The following is a 4,621-nucleotide window of genomic DNA, read 5'->3' as shown; positions in this document are numbered from 1 at the left end:
CGGAAGTGTAGTCCACAGATGACTGGCATGGCATCTGGTAGAGCTGCTATCCTCTTCCCACGGAGAGCRTATACACAGTATTTACACAGCTTAATCTTACCCTTCTCTTGCTTTTTCTTTAACACAGGCAAYGACGAAATAAAAACGTTGGCCTAAACTTTCCTTTAAACTTGTGTCTCCATAGGCTTTTCTGTGCTAATACCCATTGCTTGACCCTTGGGAGCTATATTATTGCCTAAAGGTCCCCTATAATGTAGAATGTTAGCACTGMCTATTAGGATGACAAAAAGCAGAAGAGCCTTTATCGTCTCATACTGCCCTGGCACCTCCCATCCACTCACGAAATACAGCATGTTCCCATCTGTGGTTGTGGAGTCTCCTTCTCTGGAGATCTTCAAGGCCTGCCTGGATGCAGCCCTGTCTAACACGCTCTAGGTGACCCTGCTGAGCCGGGAGGTTGGACTAAATGGTCTCCAGAGGTCCCTTCCAACCTTACTGATTCTATGATTCTGTGATCTGTGCACCGTTCTCACGGTGGGCAAGCTAATTTCTCCAAGAGCGTTGCTCTTTTACATGTGGGACCTAGTTGTGGGAGTTCAGATTGGCACAGCAAAGTCTCAGACGACACAGGGCAAAACCTACGTGACAGAAAAAAATACAGTATTTTAGTTATGACAAAGTTAAATGAGGCATTTATCTGCTGCATTAGGTCTAGAAACACATTTCTAATCTCATCCAGCATCATTTCTCTTGCAAAAAATGATACTTGATGAAAAAGTTTTCAATGGCTTTGGGGAGGAGGGAGGAGGGGAAGGGGAAGAGGAAGAAGCCTCTGCAGCTCCTTAATACTTCAAATCCCTTCCTGAGTGCTTTTCATCCCCAATTAAAGGTCACCTACTGGTTCAAGAACAACTGTTAATGAAGAGTTTAATTATCCCAATGACAGCTGTAAAATCTTGCTCCTATGCTTGAATACTTTAAAGCAACAAGGCCCAGATTTTCAAATAAGTAACTACTTAGTCTAAAAACTCCCTCTGATGGAGCGTGTGTACATGCAATTCACATTTGCATACACAATGAGGGATTATATATGCCYATATTAAGAATGCAATACAGTGAGGAGGTTTGTATGTGCTTACGYGACCATTTGAACCAGCTGCACTGTTCTTTTTTCATTCTTGGCTTGGGTGGTGGATGGGGGAGATGGTTAAATTATTCCTCAAGGATAAATCATTTTTGCATTATTAACTCTTCTTAACAAAGCTGCATAAATTTAATGTAAGATTATCTCCTGTGTCCTCGGTGGAAGGATTAGGAGGGAATCTATGGGAAAGAAATGTGGTTAAATGATTTAGAGACTTGGTAAGTGGGATACAGAGCCTCATCTTGAATTCCTAACAAGCGCAAATGTAGACCTGCCTTCTAATATGGGAAACCTGGCTGGAGACTCTGTGCAACCCCTGTAGTGATGCGAAGGAAATATTTCATAATTCATTCTCTCTACTAAGTCARATTTTAGTTTTTAATGATGCTTTTGGTCAGCTGCTTCCACTACCTTTAGCTGTGGTGGCTATTTTTCATGATGTGGGCTTTAGTCCATCCAGGCCAAAGGATGGACTCCTTTCTCACCTCCCTATCAAACACTGGCTGTGTGTTTCTAGGGGAGGTCAGATAGCCCTCTAATTTCCCACAAGATATATGCTGGGGGAGTGATGCTTCTGTCAGAGAGCTGGAGAAAAAAATTATGGTGTCCTCAAAAGCAGTAAATGCATTGCCAGGGTCATCTCTTTATGGCGTTCAGATAGCACCAAAATGAGCAAAGAAAGAGAGCCATACCTTTAATCAGGGACTTTTCTGGGGCTGAGTGAACACTGGGACCCAGATGCAGGGTACCAYGTACAGGTAGGAAGGAAAAGTAACTGGAAAGCATGACAGTATTTTCAGTTGGCAGTGGGCTACAAGCTAGAATTATGCCAAGGTTAACACAGTAACTCTTGTGTGCCAGAGCTAAGCAAAGACTCAATTTTTTTGTTGCCTGTGGCTCGTTGCTCTTATATGCACACATGCACATAGACCTCCCTATTTTTTTGAGCAGAAAACTCAATGAAGCAGAGCATCCAAGCCTGTGCTGAAAAAAATGARGACTGCCTTAGCTTAGAAAAACTATTTTTAAATATATATTTAAAAAGACAAAAAGTTCTATCAATGGTTTATTTCTTATTCYGTAAGAAATGTGAATGGATAGATTAAGTTGGCTAAAACAAAGCCAAGTCAGTGTTAAGTTATCTAAGAGGTTTTGAACGTACCTTTTTGTGTTTTCTTACCTCTCCATGAGAATACAAAAGGCTTTTCTTACTGGAGTCTTTCATCAAGCAAGTTTCATTCATAGGTCACGATGACCCCGACTGTGGAGGCTGTGCTGCATAAATGGAGCTTTCCAGATAAGCAGTAACATTTATTGCATACTTCGTCAGCATATCTCTAGCCGTACACTTGCTCACAAGCATTTTGTTTAGATATTGGTTTTATTAAAACAGATTTCAGAAATGGAAATATAAAGCAGTTTAAAGATTACACACATAAACATGTTGTTCAGTGCTGAGAAAATCCACACCAGACACRAGCAGTCTTTTTATACATTAGAAGCATGAATAAAATGCATGTCATATTTACTTCTTAGACTATTTTCTTCAAAGAAAAAATGCTGCTTTAAAAACTATAAAATGACCAATGTCCCACAAAGACCAGCAGGCACGGGTCCTACCTACTAYGCCCCTTCCAATTTGGAAGAAGCTTAAAATTAAAATGCAAAGAGTAGTGAAAGTCAAGGAGATATGAGGCCTCCAAGAGGAAAATTAAGTCTTGTCAACACAAGGTTTGGATCCCAGTTTTGGAGCTACTGCCATGAATTAGGCTGCCRCAGGAGCTCCTGTGCACGAGCAGTACGTGTGAACAGGATAACGTTGTCCTAAGCCCTCTCTTCTTCCCTTACAGGCAAATAGCAGTATTAGCATTTCTGTTCTCTCCTGGGAGGGACAAGATGAGGTGTCTGGTTATTCAGGCTCTATTTGCTGCTCAAGTATTACCCCTTGTCTCCTCTGGGGAGTGAGCAGTGGGCTGGATGGCCGCATCCTTTGGGCCCTGCTCTGTCCTCTGGCTACAAGACGTGACCCTGCAATGTCTCTGTTCAGAGGTTCTTCTTCATAAAGCATGTTCAGCTAGGTCCTAATTCTGCAAATGTCACATGAAGCAGGCGAACTGTACCAAGCTCGTGTGCCCCATGTATCTAGGAGAGGATTTAGAAGACTGGCTTGTGTGTGCTTTCTTGAACAATGTCTTAGGGAAGGGACCTAACCTTCACTGTGTCTCAAAATAATACGATCCAACACAAACAGCATTTCATTCTGACATGCTTACTCAGAGCGAGTTGTACTTGATCTAGAGGGTGCTAATACTATTCTTAATAGAGCTAATTGTTGAGTAAAGTACTTCTGGTGCACAAGGACTGAGGACAGGAAATAAATAGCTTACTATCTAAGATTGTGTGAAATATAGTCAGAAGAAGATTCAGAATGACTGCTCTTCAAAGGTTCTGCCATTTTTTATCATAGTTCCTTTGAAACTAATTAGGGCCCAGGCAAAAATGTGTGACATGCTACAAGAATTTTTTCCCATTTGTCAGTAAAAATGGCCCACCATTTGCCAAAGAACACCCCTAATTTTTGGCCTAGGAATAGGTTCAAGGAAGTCTTTTTCTAGCGTGACTAAACTATTTGTCATTTCTGCTCATCATTCAAACACTTCAATTGAGATGATGATAGGTTTTAATGGCTTCATACTTCATTGCATGATACAAAATATTTGCAAAGAAGTGATTCCTCTGAGTAGTCAGAAGAGCTTCCCAGAGACAGACTGTCTTTCCTATTTTGCTCTTTGATTCTTCCTTCTCCTGACTCTTCAAGGGAGAATTACTTGCACTGCGTAATGAAAATCCCTTCCCTCTCCCAAACCACACTATCTTTGATCTTGTCTGTTTTATGCAGTAGAGAGCTGACATTTTGTTCCCCAGCTAGGACTGAATGAGTAATCATCTYCTGTAGTTATTCACGTCAGGTTCAGATGCTAAAATGTGAAGCTGATGACAGGAGGAAATTACGGATGGAAGCAACAAGAATTGCTGCTGAAATTTTAAGAATTGTAGGCAGCAAAARTTCAAAGCTCACAGTTAACCAATGAATCAATGAATTCAAAAATCACAGTTAACCAATGAAGACTCCAAGGAGTTATAATCCCATGGGGGCAAGAACTTGAAACTGTCTGTGAGTCTGGGAATGAAGTCCAGGCTCCTGACCTGGCATTTTCTCKAAAGTTCCCCAGTGCCTACATATACTTGCACATACATACACAACCAGCATAAGAAACCCTAAATCCTTGATGTGGTCTGGAATGGTTAACCTTCAAGAAGTTCAGTATTTAAATTAAGTTATTCAAAACCCCTGTAAAAGCAGGCTATCTCCAGTAAGAGGTTTTATTGCCTTTTTCTTTTTTGTGTGTTATTCAAACATATGCAGAAGACAGTTTCTTCCAGATCTTTCCTGGACCATCGGTGACAATGTGCACA

The sequence above is a fragment of the Rhea americana genome, unplaced genomic scaffold, assembly GCF_003343005.1.
Source record: "Rhea americana isolate MKP2758 unplaced genomic scaffold, rheAme1 scaffold_123, whole genome shotgun sequence".
NCBI lineage: Eukaryota > Metazoa > Chordata > Aves > Rheiformes > Rheidae > Rhea > Rhea americana.
Note: the sequence above shows the minus strand (reverse complement) of the source record.